This window comes from Jaculus jaculus, chromosome X (genome assembly GCF_020740685.1).
Source record: "Jaculus jaculus isolate mJacJac1 chromosome X, mJacJac1.mat.Y.cur, whole genome shotgun sequence".
NCBI lineage: Eukaryota > Metazoa > Chordata > Mammalia > Rodentia > Dipodidae > Jaculus > Jaculus jaculus.
In genome coordinates this window covers 119336212-119361125 of record NC_059125.1, presented here as the reverse complement: position 1 = coordinate 119361125, position 24914 = coordinate 119336212, and the positions used below count along the sequence as shown (strand labels likewise).

The following is a 24914-nucleotide window of genomic DNA, read 5'->3' as shown; positions in this document are numbered from 1 at the left end:
AAGTTTTTGATTGCCAAAGTGAATGACCATGCTTATATTTTCAAATAAAAGTAAATATCTCTCAGAAACCCAATGTGTTTTTTGGGACTTTGATTTTCAGGATAATTGCTTAGTTGGCTGGTTACATCCTCTTCTGGGAGCCATGTCATTAAAGTGGATCTCAATTTGTAAATGGATGACATATGACTGAGGCAAAGAGGGGAAGACAATGCCAGACCCAAATTGCACAAGTGAAACACTGGATGAAACGTGGGAATTAGGAGAGTTGTGTATTTTGTCTTCCACGAACGAAGTCTCAGTCATTTGTTGTCACCTCAGGCAGAATTGCTGATGTTCAGGCAAACACAAGGGCTCCTGAAAGTGACTTGTCAAATATTCAGGATTTTGAGCCAGTTAACAAACCACTGGTAGCTTACAGTCAGTAATGGTAGGACTATTAACACAGTACTCAGCCAATTCTACAAATCAATGATTTTATTTTTTGCCAAAAGCCAGTTTTGGAGTATATCACTGGACTCAGGAAGAATATGGATTGAACTCCCTTATGGAGGGAAGGGCTGACACAATCAAACACATTTTCTTTTTCTTTCAATGAATATTTGTTGATGGCCCACTCTGTGCCAGTTCTGGGGTTACACCCTAAGAAGAAAGAGGTCATAAGAACTTAGTCCCTAGCCAACAAGATGTCACACTTGAGTGGGAAAGACAGCCAAGTTAACAGATGATTATAATCCAGTGGGAGAAGTGTGAGAACAGAAATACGAACAAAGTACAACTGAGGAGAGAATGATTAACTCATAACCTGCTATAGATAGAAAGTACTTTGTCTCCAACCAGAAATTATAAAGAATTTTTTTTCTGTGGTTTTTATAAGTGGGAACCTGACAAACAGGTAACTTAAATAGAAAGCTATTTTGAAAATGAAGAGCGATGTATTCCAGAGGGCTATTTCTCTTGATTTTAGGTGACTCGTGCTGTTTTATAGTGCTTATACACTAGAGGGGAGATTTTATGTGAGACAACTGTAAGCATTTGGTGTGAGGTAGCCAGGGTTTATAGAAAGCACTGTGACTGTAAGGATTAATGGAAGAAGCAGTTAGAAGGGCTGTGTAAATGGCCAGGGAGTGAATAGAAGGGGATCTTCTAAAAGCAGTGTATCCTAGATTTGTCAGTTATAAGCTTTGTGACCTTAGGCAGGTTACTTAAACCCTTCAGCCTCAGTTTGCCATCTGTAAAATAGGACATATAGTTATTGTGGAGAAGTAGGGTGACCAAGAGTGAGGGCTACATTATTGGGTTGGCATCCCAATTTGCTTTGTAACTTTGAGCAGTCAACTTAAGCTTTTGGGATTTCAGTATGATTACATGGAAAACAAGTCCGTCACTATTATCTACTTCATAAAACTGAAGTAAGGAACTCATGAAAAAAGGCATCTGTGGCTCTTAAACTGGTGCCCAGTGTTTACCTCATATTGGTTCTGCTGTATTCTTTATTCCTTCATCCATTCCTACAGAAATCACATCTATCCTTCATGATCCAACTCTCATACAGCTTCCTCTATAAAACATTCCCTGATCTAGGCATGGTGGCACACGCCTTTAATCCCAACACTTGGGAGGCAAAAAGTAGGAGGATCGCTGTAAGTTCAAGGCCAGCATGTAACCACAGAGTGAGTTACAAGTCAGCCTGAGCTAGAGTGAGACCCTACCTTGAACAAACAAATAAGCAAACAACAAAAAAAAACCTTCCCTGATTTCATGTTTCTCAAGTTCAAAAGGTAAAGATTTCCTGAAATTATGAGTTAAGAAGTCCAGAGAGTCATCAGTATCATTTGGGTACACAGGAGTACTGGGCTCACTGGACGGGACAGGACTGGGAATCAGAAGGAAGAAGCTGAGATCTGCAATTAAAGTTTGGACATTTGAGTTATGCATGCAAAATGACAAGAAGCTGGGGGTAAACTAGCCATAAAGTAACTCACCTTGCCTCCTTCTACACCCTCTTCTTTCCCCTACCCAGCACTGAACTGTAACTTCATACCACATAGAAACCATGACTGGGAAGGGAATATGTATATGTGCTATTCAAGTATGTGTGTGGGGGTTCTCATTCAAGACCAAAAAGCACAGGCATTTGTAATCACCATAGTGTTTCTACTACATGGGAGAAATAGACGATAGTGCTGCTTAATATAAGAAATATAGAAATGTATGCTGAAGGGCATGAAGTTCAGATGCAGGAGATAGAGCCTGGGAAGGCTCTCCTTGAGAGAAGAAGGAGGGATCTTTTAAACTAGATTTTCAATAATATGGAGGATGAGAACTGTTACTGGAAGGGGGAATATACAAGAAAATCCCAGAAAATTCCATAAACAAATGCCTGGATATCACAGGGAGCAAATAAGCTAACATTTATTGTGTAGTTTTTGTGTATAAGGATTCTTTAAAATGATTATTTGTTGGATTTTTAAAAATATTTTATTTATTTATTTCATTTAGAGAAAGAGGGAGGGGGGAGAAAGTGGGCATGGCAGGACCTCTAGCCACTGCAAACGAACTCCAGATACATGTACCACCTTGTGCATCTGGCTTATGTGGGTATCAGGGAATCAAACCTGCATCCTTTGGCTTTGCCACCATGTGCCTTAACTGCTAAGCCATCTTTCCAGTCCTTGTTTGCAGTTTTTTTGAGGAAGGGTCTCACTTTGTAACTCCAGGTTGGCCTTGAACTCCCAGTTATCTTCCTACCTCAGCCTCCCAGGAGCTGGGACTAAAGGTGTAAGCCATCATGCCAGCTGCTTGAGACAGGGTCAGTCTATGTAGTACAGCTTGGCCCACCTTATGAAGTCTAAGCTGGCCTTGAACTTATAGCAGTTCTCCAGCTTCAGCCTCTCCAATGCTAGGATTAGGCAGGTGTGCCATCATGCCTAACAAAAATGAATTTATAAACACTGCATTACTTTTACCCTCACCACAACCTTTGAAGGTAGGCACTATTATGAATATTATCTCTCAGGTTAAGAAATTGAGGCACAGAGAGATTTGGTTACTTGTTTTAGGCCTCACAGAAGAAAGTATTGAGACCTGATGTCAAAATCAGGTTTAACTGACTCAAAAGCCCAGTCACTAAGTATTAGCAGCTACAATAACAACAAAAACAATGATAATAGTACTTATTGTTGATAAGAATTATCCTTAATATTATAGACAATTAGTTCCCATCATGAATTCAGTTCAACAGAAATTGCCGTCTGTTCTTACGTACTATCACATCAGTGTGAAGCAAGTGCTGTCTGAATCTTTGGAAACGCTCCTTTGTTGCCAGTCATCCTGGGATTCTCCCTTTGGTTTCTCTTCATTATTTCACGAAGCTTTTTGCTTGGTTCATATGATCAGGATGCCAATTTTAAATTCCCTATCAGCACATGACATGACTTTTCATTGTTTAATCACAAGCTGCACTTGTGGTGAATGTTGGATAATCAGAAAAGAAGCATAGGAAAGATAATTAGAAGGAACCAAAGGGAAGCGGCATGCAGCCTTGAACAAGAGACTGTCTGAAGGTTTCTAAGACTCAATCCCCAAAGCTCTGACAATGTATTTTGATCCTTGTCTGAATGCAAATGAACGACTCCATCAAATCACAGGTAACTTGTCACAGTGTATGTTATTTAACTAGTTAATTAAAAGTCTGAGTGAGCCAGTGTCTTTCTGTACTGGGTTCTGACCAGGCAAGTTAATTTAAAATAAGTGACCTCAACTGGTAATGGTTGCAAGTTCAAATTCAAAAATCATTATAATTAGTCCCAGATGGATCTTAATTGTTCTTTTAGGAAACAATGTGTAGAAGGGGGAAATAGAAATAACCAAGCCCAAAGTAAAAGTTATTAGCCATACCTTTGAAAAGAAAGGTTGCTCACTGAGGCAGGGCATAGTTAATGTTACATAAAAAGAGACCCATTGCTGCCTTTGCATACTTTATATGTGGTCACATAAAATGGGTCTAACTCTTCTTAGGAAATAATGACTACAGTATAGAAATCTTAACTCTGGTATCTTAAGCAAGTTACTGAACTTTTGGGTGCTTTTTGTTCTCTATGTAATAGACAAACCCCACTATTAGTCATACTTACCTCAGAGAATCAAAGGAGATACTTTTTGAAAATTTCTAAATACATGGAATACTCCATAAGGCAGTATGCAGTCTTGCTTTACAATAAAGTTTCCAAATCAAAGATTTTGGTTTCAGAGTAGAAGGCTACCCTAGGTGCAGCCCTTAATTTCTTTCTTAGACTCTGCCACAAACCAGGTACCTTGTGAACTATACCTCTCTAATAGTGTAAGGATCAGAGTGGGCTACATGTTCAGCACCATTTCTGTGTGGCAGTACATGATATTTGAATTTCTTTAGAGGTCCACACACACAGCCAACAATGAGTTGGGCTCTGTGATCTTTGGAAAGAAGCCAGACAGCACATACATTTAGATTGTTTCAGTTATTATGTAACCAGATCCTTCTCCATTCTCTTAGTATATATCTTGCATTTGATGTTGCATGCTGGCCCAGCACTGTAGTAGTGAGGTGAGAGGAAGTCAGAGCAGGATGGCCTTGTCCATATTTATTTTATACAAATGCTTGTGTTTCCCTTTGGCATTCTGGTATATTCTCAGAGCCTGTATCATGCCTATGGCCATACCACACTGTACATGCAAAATTTAATATAACTGTTTCTATCATCCCAGGTTCTGCAAGCCAAAAATAATAAGAAAGAATTAATAGAATGGTAAAAATGAAGTGAAATATATATATATATATATATATATATATATATATATATATATGTATATATCATACTTCAGTGGCAAGTTTTGGAAGACCAAGAATTTGCCCATTTGGGGATGCATGAAATGACTATATTTAAAACTTTTTTTCTTGCCTTTCTTTCTTGTACACATTCTTAATTTTTCTCTTGCATTTGCCCTTTTTAAAATTAGTTTTGTACTCAGTGAATACAGTCAAGTTGGTAGCAATGGTAGCCTCCTTCCTGTCCTCCCCCCTCTGCAGGGACCCTCCTTGTTGTGGAATATGGGTTGTGTCTTGTGGGGCTAGACATCAGTTATGAGTAGGAGGAAATGTCTCTGCGTATCGTGACCCAATGTGTGGCTCTGACATTCTTTCCACCCCCCCTTCCACAAATTTCCCTGAGCCATGTTGGGTTCATTTTAGGTCTGCTTCAGTGATGAGGTCTTGGAAGCCTCTGTGTCTCTGGATATCTGGTTTGGTAGGAGGTGAGTATTCTCTGTGTCTATCTCCTTCACTGTTGTGCTGGTACCAGGTTATCTTGTACACATTTTTTAAACAGAATTATATTATGAAGATGCCTATTTGAGCCCTTCTTAACAGAATACAGTACCTAAAACAGAGATTTACAACCTATGTCTACTGACAGCAATCATAGCTATTTGTCCTTCAGCCCTAACCGAAATGTATTACAGGAGCTTACTTCTAAATCAAAATCTGTGTTCAGTCTTGTTAGATGAGCCAAGTAAATAACAGGAGTCATATTTCTCAGAATGGTACTGTTGTCTAAGGGCTGTACCCTAGATCTGTATTATCCTTCATCAGTGGGAAACACCAGTGTATGGGAGGGAGCAACAGAGGACACAAAATCCTTTCATGGGATTTTGTAAAGGTTTAGGTCACAGGCCCAGCCATCATTTTGACAAGTTTATAGGGTTCCTGTTGTGCACCAGGAGTGAAAACAACACTGTGCAGTACATATAGGACTGGAAAATTATTCTTTAAATGATAGGTTCCAGTACTTCCATTCATCAAAAAAGTCAAAAAGCTTATTTATTTAATTCAGCGAATGCTTACTGAATATCTACTATGTGAAAATGTTCTTAGGTGCTATGGGTACAACGTGAACAAAACACAGTCCCTCCCATGAACCCTAGCTTTCATTTCAGTTGTCTAGTGATCACTTCCTCTTGTGAATTCTTATATTATCTTTGCCTCTCTGCTTTATCTCAGCCTACTAAATATTTACTCAATTTAGGCAAGTGTCACGACCATCTTGACTTGCCTGTCATACCTTCAGGGCAGATCTCTACTTTACTCCTTACTGTTATTATTATTCAGTACAGTGCCCTATATGAACATATTCAATAACTGTATGTGGATGACAAATAAGGAAAGGATATCAGAAACAGGAGAGAAGGACAGGACATGATACTTACTTCAGATGTCATGTTTTTTTTTTCTGGTGTGTTTAAGCTTCCATGTGAACAGACTGTCTTAGCCTAAACACTAGTTTCTTTCAGTTGGGTGGGAAGTGGGTGAGATGAAATGGAGAAGAAAGACGGCTCATTTGGGGAAACCCACACTTAAGTACATGGTGGTTGGGTTCATGTGTTGGCAGAATCTTTAATATCTGGCACCAGAAGTATGGGTATTAGAGTCATGTGTGAGTTGCAGTCCTTGTTCTTTCATTCTCGAATTATCTGGACATTGTGTATGCTAGTCCCTCTTTCAGTACTTCAATTGCTTATTGTAAAATGAAGTACAGGCTGGAGAGATGCATCATCAGTGGTTACGCCTGCAAGTCTAACAACCTAGGTTCAGTTCCCCAATACCCATATAAAGCCAGATGGACAAAGTGGCACATGCATCTGGAGTTTGTTTGCAGTGGCTTGAGACCCTGGTGCTCTCAGTATCTTTCTCTCTGTGTCTGTCTCTCTCTCTCTCTGCTTGCAAATAAATAACAATTTAAAATGAAGGAGTAGTTGAATGCCTAAGTGGAATCTTCTCATTTCAGTAGCCATGTTTCTTTCTGTATTGGCTGGTGGGAAAAAAGTTTGTTTCTGGAGGTTCCAAACATTATGATAAAAAGGTCAAGTTGTGTTCTGGCCATAATAGCCAATGTTATTGGTAGCAGGTTTCTACCATTCTGCTTTATGACATTTTAATCAGTTTCATCTTTTCATTTGTTACTGCTTATTAGCACTCACTCCAGCAAATGAGCATTGACTTATCAAGGCAAATGTATTTCCAGCCCCCTCTACAAAACCATATGAATTTTAGTGGGCTCTTGAAGAACAAGTCCAGTGTGTTGTGTGGCTGAGGTATGCGTGCTTCTTTTGCCTCCCTGCTACAACCCATATGCCTCTTTGTCACTGCACTTATCACCCTGGACTGTGAGCATCTTTTCACTGGGATACTTCCTTACCACAAGTTCTTACAGGGTGAAACCATGACTTGTGTTTATAACCTTTTCTAGAAACTTATTTCTAGTTGATACCTAGGACTATAGAGATAGGTAGCATGAACAGAAACATTGGTTTGCTTTCAAGGAGAGCTTGGAACCCTTGCCTTACTTTTCACTACATCTTCTGGAAAGGACTGTGCATAATAGCCTCCTGTTTTTTTTTTTGTTTGTTTGTTTGTTTTCTCTTCATGCAGTTAAGAAGATATAGCCATTCGCTTATTTCTCCTAATTTAAATAATATTTCCATTTGTGGAGGGTCCAAGAAGAGGGCACTGAATAATAGGTCCTTTTCATTTATCACAAAGAACTGACTCTAAGCTGGTCCTTCATGCAAAAAGTCTCTTGTTAGATATGTTGGGTTCTATTGCAATGTGATTGAGAACAGAACCATTCCATGAACCAACCCTATCTTTACCTAGTGTACACTAAAGGGAAGTTTATCACTATCTGATGGATTTTCAGCTAAACTCCAAGCAAAACAAGCAATATGGAACTTATGAGGAGAGTCTTCCAGCAGACGAGCTTTCTATATTTGGATAAACTATCATATTTTCTGTTTTCTCACGAATCCTCACTGGACTATTATTAGTATTGCATTAAAAAATGCTTTTTGGCTGGAGAAATGGCTTAGCGGTTAAGTGCTTGCCTGCAAAGCCCAAGGACCCCAGTTCGAGGCTCGGTTCCCCAAGACCCACGTTAGCCAGATGCACAAGGGGATGCACACGTCTGAAGTTTGTTTGCAGTGGCTGGAAGCCCTGGTGCGCCCACTCTCTCTCTCTCTGCCTCTTTCTCTGTCTGTCGCTCTCAAATAAATAAATCAAAATGAACAACAACAAAAAAGATGTCACTGGTATAGATGCTTGCATGCTTTAAAAATGTTTTGATGGCATAAAATTGCTACGAATACATTCTTTTAAAAAAGATTTTATTTTTATTTATTTATTAGAGACAGAGAGAGAAGGAGAGAAAGACTGAGAAGCAGAGAGAGAGAATGAATGAGAATGGGCACGCCAGGGCCTTTAACCATTGCAAATGAACTCCAGATGCATGTGCCACCACCTGCATCTGGTTTATGCAGGACCTGGAGAATCGAACTTGGGTCCTTAGGCTTCACAGGCATGTGCCTTAACTGCTAAGCCATCTCTCCAGCCCTGAATACATTTTTGACATGGGTCAAGGAAGTTCCGAGTATGAGTGGCAAGGACTATAAAAGAAAGTAAGTAAGGTGTCAAGTATACTGTCTTTTGAGGGGTTCAAGATCACTGGCTGTTGTTTAGCAAGCAGGCTATTTTGGTGGAGGCTGAAGCTAACGGAGTTACTGGGAAAACATACTATCAGGGAGTTTTCCTATGAAATGATGTCTTCCTCCAACCATGCACACTCAGTGTTGTCACTTTAACAAGGAACATGAGAAAGAGCCACACACAACTCTCAGTCTCTTGCAAGTAGGTGTGAACAACATTCCTCCTCTCAGAGGAAAGAAAGTGCCTGAGGATTCATGATGTCCCTGCTGCTGTTTGTTATTGATTTGGCTGATGCAGAAGAGCTAATGGTTCTGTTGGGAGGTGCACTCTTCCCTAACCCCTTTGCAATTCTCTCTGAACAACTTGTTAGTGGTTGCTATGGACACAAAATGGTGAAGGGGCTTAGATCAGAGTTTGAAGGATTGTATTGTGCTTGAGTGGGTGAGGCTGAAATTAAGTTAATGTGTGTTTTTCAATAAAGATGTCTCTTTCCTTTGCACCTTTGATAAAACTGCAACAAAGCAGTCAGTCAAATAACAATTGCTTTTCTACTGGCCAGAGGAGGGAGGAGGAGCAATTTATTGAGTAGGAGGTTCTCAAGTTAAGCACAAGCAGTAGTCTAAAATAGGTCATGAGAAGTGAAAAGGACTCTCAAAGCTGGTGAAGAGTAGTGATGGCAGGACACTTGAGAGTGCCATTAAGAAGCTTTCTATAACTACTTTCTTTATCTGTGTAGTCCATTTCTTCAATGTCCCTGGAGTTCATTACTTAATCCAAGGCACAGTAATACTGAGGTCACAATCTATCTTGGTTCTTTCATTTGCCTCTGAAAGGGTGGGCATCTGTTGCATCAAATCAACGTTGTAGGTGCAAATCCATTCACCCATTTTTCCCTTCATTAGTGTCCTCAATCTTCAAATTGGTAGGCACATTTGTGGCCAATGTTGAATTTTTAGAGGGCTCTTACTCTTCTTGTCTCAGTCTTCCAACAACAACAAAGATATATATAGAGCTTAGATTTCCATAAGCAATTAAAGACATGAAAGTAAAGCTGGGCATGGTGGCGCACACCTTTAGTCCCAGCACTCGGGAGGCAGAAGTAGGCAGATTGCCATGAGTTTGAGGCCACCCTGAGACTCCATAGGGAATTCCAGGTAAGCCTGGACTACAGTGAGACCCTACCTTGAAAAACAAAAACAAAAACAAAAACAAAAAAGAAAACAACAACAAAAAGACATGAAAGTAATTTTGGTTAACACCCCTCAGTTTGAATAATCTACATTATTTATTTATTTAATATTTTATTTTTATTTATTTATATGACAGAGAAAGAGTGAAATAGAGAGAGAATGGGCGTTTCAGGGCCTCCAGCCATTGCAAAGGAACTTCAGACTCTTGTGTTCCCTTGTGCAGCTGGCTAATGGGGGTCCTGGGGAATTGAACCTGGGTCCTTTGGCTTTGCAAGCAAAAGCCTTAACCACTAAGCAATCCCTCTAGCCCAGTCTACATGATATTTATGATTGATTCATCCCACTGTGGTAGGCAAGATGTGCTTTGTCTATGAAGCCTTAATTAAATCACTCATGAATCTAAACATTTGTGAATTCCATGGTAAAGTAACAGCATATATACGATAACAGGAGGGCTCTAGATGTCCTGGGAGAATTCCTAGCCACTGTCACAGATTTGCCAAAGGTGCTTCCCTAAACTCTTTTCTTTCTTTCTCTCTCTCTCTCTCTCTCTCTCTCTCTCTCTCTCTCTCTCTCTCTTTTTCCAGGGTAAGGTCTCACTCTAACTCAGGCTGACCTGGCATTCACTTTGTAGTCTCAGGGTAGACATGAACTCATGGTGATCCTCTTACCTCTGCCTCCCGAGTACTGGGGTTAAAGGCGTGCACCACCACACCCTGCTAAACTCTTTTTTTTTGACTCAGTAAGGTTAGTCTTTCTCAGGCTATAGGAGCTTACGTACTTTTTGAGTTCTCAGGCTTAGTGATTACATGCTCTTTCCCTCATTCATGTTCTCCTCTTAAAGAAATGAGGCATGGTGATTCTCATTATAATGCCTTGTATTTGTAGACTTTCTCTATTTTGGGATCTTATAGTGCCTTAAAGAAATTATCTGACATGGATAATAATAAGGGCATGGAAGGATGCTTTAAATTTTATTGTTTGAAGTTGCTAAGGTGATATAAGGTGAGATGACTGTACAATAGCAAACAATGGTCTTGAAAAAAATAGTTGAAAGGGAGAGAGGTCCTACTAGAGAGAAATTAGGAAAAAGGGGTTCAATTGGAGTAGGAAGGGTATAAGAGGGAGTAATGGAGGTGAATATATCCAATACATGTATGAAATGATCAAAAAATATAAATTAAAATAAGAAATTAGAGTTATAGATGGTCTACAACTGTATTTCTTCAAAAGATACTAGGTCAGATGCTATTTTTCAGGGCTGAACAGTGGTGGTTTATGCACAGTTGGGAGACTGTTTGGAAGCCATGTTTATAAAAAATAAGCTGGGGCTGAAGAGATGGCATAGTGGTTAAGTGCTTGCCAGGGACACCTAAGGACCCTGGTTAGAGGCTTGATTCCCCAGGACCCACGTTAGTCAGATGCACAGGGGAGTGCATGCATCTGGAGTTCATTTGCAGTGGCTGGAAGCCCTGGTGTGCCCATTCTCTGTCTCTCTGTCTCTCTCTCTCTCCCTCTTTCTCTCTCTGTCACTATCAAATAAATGAATAAAAATAAAAACAAAAAAAATAAAAAATAAGCTGGAGAAGAATACTGATGTTTGGCTACTAATATCATCTATTTCAGCTACACTCCCTTGCCTAGACCACTGAATGGTTTCCTCGCTTCTCAGTTTGTTATGAGGTTTAGGCAAAGATGGTTTGATCCTGTCAAATGTGATCTGAGGTAAAGCTATCTCAACACATGGGATTCATTTGACTGAAAGGACCAGGAAGCTTCTTGATAACAGTGCCATCAAAGTGACCTAGGAAGTTGGAGAGATGGCTCAGTTAGGGAGGCACTTGATGCATAAGCATGAAGATCTGAGTTTGGAACCCCAGAACCCATGTACATGCTGGGCATATGGTGGGGCATACCTGTGACAACAGTGCTAGGGAAATGGAGACAGGTGGATTCCTGGGGCAAACTGGCTAGCTAGAGTAGCTGAATAGGTAAGCTCTGGGTTCAGTAAGAGGTCTTGTCTCATTAAAATACCTGAGGAACAACAACAACCTCTACATGCATGTACTCACTCCTGTGCACACATCCGCACATCTGAACATGCATACACACAGGCACATATACCATACAGCGTACACAGGCAAAACACAAACAGAAACAAAAAATAAAAACACTGGTGTAGAGCTGTTTCCCACATCAGTGTCATCAAACTGAAACCCTTCATGTGAATCTGTTAAAAGCTTTCATTGTTCAGTTTTAGCATGGTAAAGAATCCAAGTCTATATATTTTATTTTATTGTTACTGTTTTTATTTTGCCTTTGTCAGGTACCTCCTTGTAAAGAATCCCAGAAGAGTAAATTATTTTAAGCATAAGGTTCCTGTGGCAATGGAAGGCATGAGCAAAACTAACTTTTAAAAAAAAATTTTTTTTGTTCATTTTTATTTATTTATTTGAGAGCAACAGAGAGAGAAAGAGGCAGATAGAGACAGAGAGAGAATGGGCGTGCCAGGGCCTCCTGACACTGCAGACAAACTCCAGATGCATGCGCCCCCTTGTGCATCTGGATAACGTGGGTCCTGGAGAATCGAGCCTCGAACCAGGGTCCTTAGGCTTCACAGGCAAGCGTTTAACTGCTAAGCCATCTCTCCAGCCCCAAAACTAACTTTTGTGTTGCTGTTCTAAATTGTTTTTGCAGCTTTCTTCAAACTGTTTGTTATAGCATCCATTAGATTCTAGGAAGGAATCCAGTAATTATGCAGCTAGTGGTACTACAGATCTTTGTTTGCTACATTTTGGTTGCTATTAATCTAAGACATTCTTAATAAAGCTAAATGATTATTTTAAAAAGTTAATGTTTGTAAGCAAGTAATCACAACCTTTAGGATATTGTTAACCACTCAGTACATGGAAAGCCTTAACTGAAGTGCTCATACTGTAAGTCACAAAAACTACAGTATGACAGCATGCTTTCTTTCTATGCCAGCTGAAAAAATATATATTGCTTGGGGAGGAATATGATAGCCATAATTGGTTAATGTTTCCTTTTCATTTTATTTAAAAAAAAAACAACTGTTCTAAGATTTTACTTGACTTGTGATGGGATTAACTATAAACAAAGGGCAATTTACATCAGGTCTATTGGGCTAATATTTTTGAGATTTTGAAGCTAGGCGTGGTGGCACATGCCTTTAATCCCAGCACTCGGGAGGCAGAGGTAGGAGAATTGCTGTGAATTCAAGGCCACCCCGAGACTACAGAGTGAATTACAGGTCAGTGTGGGCTAGAATGAGATCCTACTTCAAAAGACCAAATACATACATATTTGAAATTTTGGAGTAAGTTACTAGCCTTAATCCTAGAATTTTGATGTTATGGTTGGGGCTAGGAGAACATTGGTTTGATTCTTTTTTTTTTCCTTTAATTTCTTATATGTTTCTGTCTGCATAGGGAATCTAAGCAGGAACACAGGCATGGATCTGAGTCTAATGAGGAACTTATGATAGGCTTGTGATGAACAAACAAGTCTCAGTTAATCACAATTCAACGACCAGAAGCCCTTAATTAGCAGGAATTCTCCCTAGGCATTTTCCAGAAGGGCTGATGTGATATTTATATGTACATATGTGCATAGCTTTGATCAAACAGAAAATCCTATTAATGGGGACATTTGTTGTTCTGTGTTCTGAGGACACAGGTAAATGATAAACTTCCTGACGGTGCCCTGGATTTTGGGCTTGCTATCTGTCTCACTCTACCTATCAACTGTCTCCCCAAATCTCAGTAAAGCTCACTGATGTTCAGGTTTTCAAAAACCTCAGTCAGAAAAAAAGAGAAAACATTTCATGCTGGTCACTATCCTGGAAATCTGAGAAAGCAGGGAAGTTAGCTCACACAGTTTAGTTATCACATTTTACCCTCCAGAATTATATTTCCTTAGCCTCCTACTAAATTATAAACATCTCTAGTAGGAGCAACATGTGCTTTTTTCCTCTCAGCATATTTAGCACTAGGCATGGCAAAATGGGTCAAGACTCTCTGTCTGGGTGTCTGTTCTTCCATGTTTCTCCTTGCCTTTTGTTATAGTACTGGGGGTTAAATCCAGGATCTCATGTGTATTTAACCACTGAGATATCTATCCCTACCCCTCAACTCTTATTTCCTGAATCGAATTTCCTACCTTGTCATTTATTTATTTATGATTTGTATACCATGGAGCAGATATGGATGTTTGAGGACAACATCATGGTGTTTGTTCTTTCCTTCCTCTTTGCTTAAGACAAGGTCTTACTGTTTTTGTTGTTTTTTTTTTTTCACTTCCTGTGTGCTAGTCTAGCTCATCCCAGAGCTTCCAGGGCGTCACAGACATATGTGCCATTTCGCATCTGACTTCATGTAGGTGCTGGAGAGTCGAACTTGGGCCAACAGACTTGTAAGCAAGTGCTTTAATCACTGAGCCATCTCTTTGGCCCCCTACTCTAGCTTGTCAAAACACTGGGAATTGCAGTGTGTTGGAACTGGAAGGGACAATCACATTTAAAACATTCATTTAAGGAGTTAGGAAATGGAGGTATATAATGATTGACGTTTTGAAGTTGTATGGCTTGGGGCTAAAACCCAAGTCTCTTGTCTCAAAGCTTTTGTACTCTGCTTTGTAAAACTCCAGGCTGTCTTCAGTCATACCAAGGAATCTCAATCCTTGAGAGTTCTCATAGGGAACTCATAAGCTCTCTACCTAAAATTTGATTTTTTTTTGTTGATTTTTAAAATAATTCCCTCAAACCTCCCAGGAAATATCAAATAACGAGGTGCCAGTATTTTTAAAAAATGCAAAGAGGGAACTGTTGGTATATTAGGAACATTCCTTTTAGATACAAAAGTTTATATCATTTGAAATAAACAAGAGTCTTGCTGTTTCAAAGTAATGATCTTGCATGAGTTTTTTTTTTCCCTCTTTATTTTCCCAAAGGGGATTTGGTTCTAAATATTCACAAAGCCAGTCTAGCCAGTCTACTATGAAGTATGACCAGAGAATCAGACTGTCTTTTTTAATAAGCCAAAGATAAAGTCCCTAAATATAGAATACTGATGTCTGTTACTAAATCCTAGAAGAAATGTCTTTGCATTTTTGGGAACAAGGTTATTTCAAGGTTATTGCTAGTGAGTGCTCGAATCATCTAACATGTTGAAGGCTTTCAGTGCAAGGACAGTGTCCCATTCACTTAAGGCACAGAGGACATTAGGTTGGACCTGAGAGAAGCCATGTTTATACCTTATGAAATACACTAATAGGTTTTGCTTTGTTCATCCTGTTCTCTAGTTTGGTGATACATTTTTTTCTATCAAAATATTTACTTAGGTAGCCCCATAATGGTAAGTGAATAGCATGAAATTATTATGACATTAAGTTAAGAAATAGAGATCATAGGGTACTGTGGTTGAATAGGTAACAAGAAAGGTCCTTGAAAAGAATGATTGAGACAGGCAATTTAGAGAGAAACCTGGAATGACTGAAGAAGGGGGAAGAAGGGAACAGCCCAACTGGACATAGTAAGATGAAAGGAGACCAAAAGGTACTTGGTCTATGTATAGCCTGTGTTTGAAAGCTTGTTCATATGAAACTGTGGAGCAGGGACATAAAAGAAAAATTGGGTCTCTTACATTTGGGCCTGGGAGAAGAGGGTGGAGAAACATCATAGGTACTCTAAACCTTTTGACCTCATATTTTGCAATTAATTAATTATATGCAAACATAAGATCTAGGCTTTTGTAATCCTTTTTCTTCTCCTTAGAGTTATATCTACTGTATTACTTTTTTCATTTAAGTAGCTGTTTTCAAATTAACTACCATTGCTGAGGGTTAGTATAAATTTAAAAATGGAGAGAACTTTTGTTTCTTCTAGTAGTGCCTAGTATACTAAAATTTAGTCCCTAATATGATGCTTAACCTCTGAGCAGGTTGTTGGCTCTTGTCTTGGATATTTTCCATGGAAATTACAATGCTCATTCTAGAAGTCTGATCCCACCCACCTTTATTCTTTTCATGAGTTATCTCTTGAATATGCAGTGATTTTTTTGAGGCATCTAGGCAATTACTCATCCATTCCAGGAAATCTCATTTTGTACAGCCCTTACTTCTTTCAGGCTAACATGACCTGAAATAATCCTTTCAAACCCAAGTAACATTTATCAAAACCCATTGTCTTTTGAAGACTTTGAAAGACATGTCACCCAGCCCACCAATAGACATAGGTTGGTAAAATAATAGCATCTTGCTTTGGTTCAAGGTCATGTCAGTATACTTGTACTGTCTCATTAACTTTCCAGCTAATATCATGAAAAACAGAGAACTAATCACGAGACATGAATTGTTACTATGTGGTGCTGGAAGGATGTTTACCTTAGTTTATAAATCATACCTCTAATAGCAGGTCCCTACAACACTGGATTTTTAATATATATATATATATATATATATATATATATATATATATATATATATATATATTTGTTTCAGAAAGTATGCGAGAGAAAGAGAGAAAGAGAGAGAGAGAGCTAGAGAGAGAGAAATAACGGGTGCACCAGGGCCTCTAGTCACTGCAAATGAACTCCAGGCATGTGTACCACCTTGTGCATCTGGCTTTAGGTGGGTAATGGGGAATTGAACCTGGGTCCTTAGCCTTTGCAGACAAATACATTAACCACTAAGCCATCTCTCCAGCCCCAAACATTATATTTCTCAAAATAGAGAATCTTTCATAGATGAACTAGTGCTGAAGCCCAAAGAATGAGAAAATATCTTTGCTAACCTTACAAAAATAAGAAATTAGAGCCGGGTGTGGTGGTGCATGCCTTTAATCCAAGCACTCGAGAGGCAGAGATAGGAGGATCACCATGAGCTCAAGGCCACCCTGAAACTACATAGTGAAATCCAGGTCAGCCTGAATTAGAGTAAGACCTTATCTCAAAAAAAGGAAATTAATAACTAGAAAATGTAAAGCACATGTAAAGAATAAACATAAAAATCACTAAGTCAATAAATGGGCAAATGAACTAGATAGCTCTCAGAAGAAGAAATATAATGGTCAATAAATATTTTAAAAAGTGTGTAACATCCTTACCCATCAAGAAAATAAAAATTAAGTCTGCTTTGAGATTCCATTTCACTGTAGTCACAATAGCTATCATCATAAAAACAAATATCTCAGAGGGCGGTGAGAAGACATTTTATATTTTATAATATATAAATTTGTCAATATAAAGTTTTTTTAAAAAGAAAACAAAAACCAATGAATACTAGCAAGAATGTAGGGAAGGGTCCAGGGTGATGGTTTGGGGGTTTGCCATGAAAGCATGATGGTCTGATTCACTGCATTTGCTTTCCTAGCACCTATGTAACCAGTTGAGCATGGCTATGCATACCTGTATCCCTACCACTGTGAAGAATGGAGACCAGAGAACCATGGAGATTCACTGGTAAGCTCCAGATTCAATAAGAGACTCTGTCTCAAGGAAACAAGCAGATGAGCAATAGAGGAGGACCCATGACATTGTCCTCTGGCCTTTGTACTCGTTCACATGAGGCTCCTGCATGTGCATACACATGCATTCTCCCTCTCCCTCTCTCTCTTTCTCTCTCTCTCTCTCTCTCTCTCACACACACACACACATACACCATACCAACATGTATACATACATGCAAAAAAAAAAAAAAAAAAAAAGAACGTGGGGAAAGGGTATCCCTCACTCACTGTTGCTGGGAATGTAAACTTGTGTAGTCAGTATGGAAGTCAGTATGGAGGTTCTGCTAAGAATTGAAATAATAAGGCCTAGGTATACTTCTTTTGGGTATTTACCCAAAAGAATCCAAGTTGACATATCACAGAGATATTTGCATATCCACATTTACTTTTGAATGCTTCACAATAGGGAAGAAATGGAATGAGCCTAAATACCATCAATAGACGAGTGGATAATGAAAATGTGGTGTATTCACAGGGTATAATTTTATTTGGCTGTAAGGAAAAGTGAAATTGTGATGTTCTCAGGAAAATAGATACAACTGTAAATCATTACTTTAAGCAAAATAAGCCAGATGTAGAAAGATAAATACTGCATATTTTTTCATATGTGGAATCTAGGCTTACATATATAAATGTAAGTATGTGTGTGTATACACATATGCATGCATGTAGGAAAGTAAAGAAGGAAGAGAACTTGAGGGAAAGGACATGGACTGAAGAGATGGCTTAGTGGTTAAGTGCTTGCCTGTGAAGCCTAAGGACCCTGGTTCGAGGCTCGATTCTCTAGGACCCCTCGTTAGCCAGATGCACAAGGGAGCGTGCGTGTCTAGAGTTTGTTTGCAGTGGCTGGAAGCCCTGGTGCGCCCATTCTCTCTCTTTCTCTCTGTCTTTGCCTCTTCCTCTCTCTGTCTGTTGCTCTCAAATAATTTTTTTAAAAAAGAATATATGTGACGTGAAAGAAGAAGTGGGGACTATAAAGGGATGGAGAAATTAGACCTTCAAGAAGGAGGATGGGAAGTGAGGGATGAATGAGAACAAAGTATAATGACATATGTGTATGGAAAGGCCATGCTAAGTCCCGCTACTTCATATGCTAACTTCAAAGTTTATTTTAAATAGTGATACAAAACTGGTTTTGAAGAGAATACCTCACTAGATATAGTGCCTTGGTGTAAGTTGTGGCTATGAGTGTGTAAAGGAAGAGGAGAAATTTCAGTAATTTGCTTCACTCTTCTGTCACTTTAAACCTACAATTTGTTCTAATGTACTCAGTCTCCTTTTTCAAAAATTGGATAGAGTTAAAGGGAACATCCAGGGAATAAAACAAACTATATGTGAGAATCAGGAAGGTTCCCTGGGAGTCACTTGCACCCATTCCTGAGAGACCTCAGAAGTAGGATAAATATAATAAAATCTTCCAAAGGAGTAGTAGGATCATCCCCCTCTACTAGTTATGCCAGATACTCAGTTAATTCTTTGTAACCTTTCAATTTACTGGAGAAGAGAGTCTATATTTGTAAAAAGTGCACCTTCTTCAACACCGACTTACTAACAAATAACATGATATGTGATTGTAAGAGCTGTATTTAATCCTGAAGAAGACTCGACAGTTTACGAAAATCTACTTGTGGAATAAACTTGAAATTTTGTAAAGGGCATTTTTTGTTTTACACAATGAGGGGTATGGATGAATATCCATATGCAGGTTTTCATCTAACATTTTGGGGGCCTAGAACAAAAGTACAAGTGGAAAACCACATAACATGTGTAAACAGTAAAAATGTCTAAAATCAAGTATACTTGGCTTTCTGTATGCATCCACTTGGGTCTCTGTAGCCCATTACAGTAAATAAAGCCATTAGCTAATGGGATCACCATGCCCCTAAAGTGGACTCTCCTACCTGGAGTCAGCAGGGCCAGGACTCAGATCTTGTGGGGACTAGACCCATCTAAATTTGGGGAGTCCTTCTCCGTTAAGGCTCACTTTGTGGACTTGGTTATGCCTAGAAATTCTTTGTGCCTTTCCAGAACAATGGGATTGAAGTAGCATAAAGGGCATGCAGGAATCTGGAGAAACATACTTGTTAAAATCCTCTACTTAGTGGTTTGGGGATGCCAACCTTAAAACAAAACTCACTATATTTTCTCTTGTTTTATGGCATTAAACTGATGTATTTATTCTGCACTGGCTCTAGCCTGAACCCTCTGAACATTCCTGTGCCCATGAACTCTACTACTAGCAAGAATACTGTGGCTTTGTGTCCCTTTCCCCCTTCCCCATGTCCACTAATGCACAACCTTATGCTAAGTTTTCAAAATTCTTAAGACCAGAAAGAAAGTCTTTGTGATTCAATGTTTGTGGTACAAGGCATCCTCTAAAGCTTGTAGCTCCAGGCATTTCCCCCTCTCACCTGGGTATAAGGTCGATGCTGGGCAAGAAGAGGGAAAGTATGACATTTGCAGCACTGTTGCTCAAGTCTAGTGATACAGAAAATCGAAGCACCCATCTGAAGTACTTGTAAGCATTTACGCTTCTATTTTATACTTGGTGTTCTGGGGCCTAAGGGGAAGAGAAGAGCTTTACCTGACAGATATTGCCAGTTACATCAAGGCTACTCTTTAGCAAGGGAATTTAGGAAATGAGCATCACGTTGGGAAGTTTTTGGTAAGGCAGTGGAGGTTGTGATCTTTACCTGAGGACAGATGCATGCAGATATCCATGCTACTTGTATATATAGATGACTCTGAGCTTGTCCCCTTCACATAGGATTTCTAATTTTGCTGGTGCATTCCATACATGGATTGTTTCCATACCATAAGTAAATGAACGTGCTCGTCACAAATAAGCATTTCACAAAAGAGTCGATTTAAGGGTGTATTTCAATTCTGTGTGTTAATGGGATATGAGTCCTCATCAAGTGGAGAAAATACCTGTGAAATGCTTTTTGTATAAACAAAGCCACTTCAGGCCTCATCAGGATGTTTATCCTACAACTTCTGGTTGAGTCAACTCCAATTGAAAGTTTGTTGATGCAAGGCCAATTAATGTAGTGATTAATAGCATCTGGCGTCAGAGAGCTCTGAATTCAGATTCAACAATTATAAACTAGATTACCTCTATGTCTCCATTTCCTCATCTTTACAATGGAGATAATACTTCTATGTACCATATAGAGGCAATGTGTATTTTACTTTACATGAGGTACATATCCATATATGTTGCCTAAAAGTATCTGGAACATTATTAGTACTTAATACATACTTGTTATTAAAATGTCTAGTTAGCATATATAGCTCAATATTTTAGTGTCTTCAATTATTTTAGGTGATACTGAAAATTTAGCTAACCCTGAAATAGTGCTTGAGCCAATCAGTTACCATGTTTTCTCCAAGGTTACACTGGAGGAAAAAGAACAGGGGTCTCTGAGCATGCTCAGTTCAGTGAGAGAGACCTAAATAGATAACATGATCTTAAATTCAACTGATATCTTGGATACCCTATAAGGATACCACTTTTGAGCAATAGCTCTTAGTCACATTTAAAAAAATACTTTATTTTTTTTATTTGAGAGCGAGAGAGCAAGAGAGTGAGAGTGAGAGAGAGAGGGAGGGGGAGAGAGAGAGAGAGAGAGAGAGAGAGAGAGAGAGAGAGAGAGAGAGCGAGCATGCCAGGGTCTCCAGCTGCCACAAACGAACTCCAGATGCATGCTCCACCTTGTGCATCTGGTTTATTTGGGTCCTGGAATTGAACCTTGGTTTTTTGGCTTTGCAGGAAAGTGCCTTAACTGCTAAGCCATCTCTCCAGCCCTATTTTGACTTTGTGTGTGTGTGTGTGTGTGTGTGTGTGTGTGTGTGTGTGTGTGTTTTGAGGCAGGATCTCACTCCAGCGAGGCTGACCTGGAATTAACTATGTAGTCTCAGGCTGGCCTCGAACTCACATAGATCCTGATCCTCCCACCTGTGCTACTTGAGTGCTCAGATTAAAGGCATATGCCACCATGTCTGGCTTTAATCACATTTTTAATTTTTTTGTTCTTTTTTATTTATTTATTTGAGAGCAACAGACAGAGAAAGAGGGAGGGAGGGAGGGAGGGAAAGAGAGAGAGAGAGAGAGAGAGAGAGAGAGAGAGAGAGAGAGAGAGAGAGAGTTGGCGCTCTAGGGCCTCCACCCACTGCAAATGAACTCCAGACACTTGTGCCCCCTTTTGCATCTGGCTAACATGGGTCCTGGGGAATCCAGCCTCAAACTAGGGTCCTTAGGCTTCACAGGCAAGGGCTTAACTGCTAAGCCATCTCTCCAGCCCTAATCATATTTTAATAAGCAGAGAAACACACCACTTATGAGCAAAGAGCTACGAACCACTGGGTGTGAAGCACTGTGTTACGTGCTTTTCTTTATCTGATGTGACCCTCATGGCAACCATTGAAGGGAAGTAGTAGAACAGTATTTATAGATAAGAAAATTAATCTCTAAAGAGATAAAGTCATTCTCCCTAATGTGACACAATAGAGAAATGAGGGAACTAGTTTTTTTTTTAACCTGTCATCTATCTATCTACCTACCTATCAATCTATCATCTATATCTATTTATATCATTTCTATTTATTTATTTATTTGAAGGGAGAGAAAGGGAAGAAGACAGAGATAATGGACATGTCCTGGCTTCTTGCAACTGTCAATGAGATTCAGATGCATGTGCCACATTGTATATCTTGGTTTATGTGGGTACTGGGGAATTGAACCCAGGCCATCAGGCTTTGCAAACAAGTGCCTTTAACATCTGAGTCATCTTTTAAGCATGGGATTAGGATTTAAAGTCATGTCGATTTTTTCCACAAGCTTAATTTTTGCTCAATGATACTACAAAGAAAATATTCTATAAAGGGATGCTAAACAAATTGTCTTATGTAGCAGTAAATCAACTTAATCCTCTGCAAGGAGCATTGAGAATAGAGGCTAGGACACAGGGGGAATAAGAAAGGGGAGGGAGATAAAAAGTAAGTACTATTATCTGCTGAGTAGAAGGTTAGGTGATACAGATAGATATACACAGTTTATATATAATTATAACCTATGTACATTTACATATAATTTATAATTTGTAAAGGACTAGCACATCTGTGAATTTTTATACCTGTGATAGATTTTGGAATCACAGGTACCAAAGTATAATTCTTTATTTTTCTATGTTTTCATTCTTCTATAAGGATTTATTTTAATCAACACACAGAATGAAATTGGAATGTTTATATATTCTCAAAAAACAGTCTTAAAAACTTCTAAATCTGACTTTTCATCAACTCAGTACGGCCTCACCTTCATAGATACTGGACTGGTGAAATTTTACTTTCTTCCACTTTCCTCTATCCTTTCTAATGAGTACTGTCTCTCCATTCTAGTTAAGCTCATTTGCTCTGGTTCTATCTATAGGCATGCAGGAAAGTTGGTCAGTGCTCTTTTAATGATCACTCTTTATTCTTGAGCATAGTTATTAACTGCCTCTTGGCTCTCTTTCACAAGGATAAACAACCCTAACTCATTTACCCTTCCATCACAGGCCCTCTTTTCTAATGCTCTAATCATTTTTTGCAGCTCTTCTTTAGATCATCACTAATTGCTTGGCCATCATTTTAACATAGAATCAGATGAGCATGCAAAGCCAGGAATTTCTATTGATTGGATATTTTAAATTTATTTATTTATTTATTTGACCAAGAAAGGGGGAGAGAGGGAGAGAGAATGGGCGCACTAGGGCCTCTAGCCACTGCAAACAAACTCCAGACGTATGCGCCCCCTTGTACATCTGGCTAACATGGGTCCTGGGGAATTGAACCTGGATCCTTTGACTTTGCAAGCAAATGCCTCAACCACTAAGCCATTCCTCTAGCCCTTGATTGGATATTTATTTAATGAGTAATTTAGAAAGTAAGGAGGGAAGTTCAGTGAAGGGCAGTAGTCCATTTACCATAGTACACTTAAATCCTCCTATATGTACTGAATTCCTCTATATAGGAACATTAGTTTCCAAATATTCTCTGAGCTCTAAGGACCTTTAGTGCTCTCATTTGTCATTATTTTCATCCTTTTCTATAGTAATTCTTTTAGTTACAAATTTTAATACCTTGCTTATAGATTAACTATTATATAGTTAATAGTAGATTAGCATCTGAATCTTTTTCTATATTCTTATACAAGTGTTTAAAGAGTTAAAATGTTGTGGGAAGAAATGTTAGAAGAATTTGGATGGGCCTTATAACTACTTAATCATTCCTACAGGGAAATAAAAGATTATGCAGTGTGGACATGATGCTATACAATACTATATTGCTTTCTCTATTACAGGACTTATGACCTCACAGGAACTACTGAAATGGTAGAAAAAGCAACTATGTCTTGAAAGTTTTATTATGATGTTTTTGAAAAAAGAAAAATAAAAATTGAGTAGAAAGTATTTTTAGGGATATTTTGAAAGTGTGTAAAGAAGGCAGATAGAAAAGTGAGACATGCAAAAAGAGAACGGAGTGTTTAGATAATTCCAGTTTAGTTTTCCCAAAGTGTGCTGTAATAATGATTTTTTTTTCTATAAAACTGTGTGACTTTTAGAAGTTAAATCAATTATATGTGGTAAAGCAAATCTTATTTTCTCCACTAAGTAGAAGAGGAAACTAAGACATTGATATTTAAATACCAAAGGTCTCTGAGTTATATAGAATTCAGAAGTCTACTCACCATTTTTTCCATTGCATGAAACTGAAAAATCCCACAGTCCAGTAAAAGTCCCTATAAATTCCCAAGGTATTAAAAGAATATTTCATATTCAAGAAACAAAAGTTACTAATGTAAAAGAAGGAAAACAAAGTACAATGACAAGAAAGTTGTTCCTCTGTTTGGGGTTTTTAAGTAGGTCACCCACTAGAAGGCTATTTTCGTATAAAAATTTAGAGGGCATGTAGTACATACAGTGACATCAATGACCTGATTCTTTACTTTTACTTTTAAGATCTAAGAAAATCAAAGGATTTTTTTTTTCCTAGTGGGGGTGAGAATGGACCATTTGTGTAGCTCAAGAGAATATTAGTTGGGGAACTTGATTTAACCAGGCTTGCGTTCTAGATTTTCTGTGAGATATGGCCTACTCCAGGCAATACTGAACTTAACAAGGGAGCAATTTTGCATTTCTATCCTGTAGTATTAGCAACTTTCCTCCCTATCTCTTCCCTTTCTTCCCTTGTTCTCTCCTTCCTTCCTCTCCACTCCTCTCTCCTCCTATCATTCTTTTGGTATTCTGTTATAGAAACATATCTGAAACATTATTAATATTTAATTTCTCACAAAGCAGCTCTCCCAGGCAACGACTGCTAACCATAATTTTGATCCTTGTAGCTATTTTGGCCCAAAGACACTCTAGGATGAAATTAGGATGGAAATGCTTCCTTTACAGTTTGTTTTTAGCAGTATAATCATTTTGTTATTAACTGGCAAATTGAAATTTCTGAAGAAAATAATAATATTACATCATGTTTCAATTTGACTTTTTATCTCAAACAATATTTCTACCTGGCTTATAGTGAAACATTTATTTTAATATTTTTAGTCTAAAATTTAATAATTTGTACTTAATAATGAAGACATTTTGGCCTATTAAATTATATTCCCCCTCCCCTTAATCTCATTTTTTAACTTTGTTCA

The 24914-nt window shown here is 38.6% G+C and overlaps 1 protein-coding gene across 3 annotated transcripts in view; it reads right to left on the bottom strand.

Moving 5' to 3' along the window:
• Gria3 (glutamate ionotropic receptor AMPA type subunit 3) overlaps nt 1-24914 on the bottom strand; it is a 321623-nt gene that overhangs the window by 156517 nt on the left and 140192 nt on the right. The window lies entirely within an intron of this gene.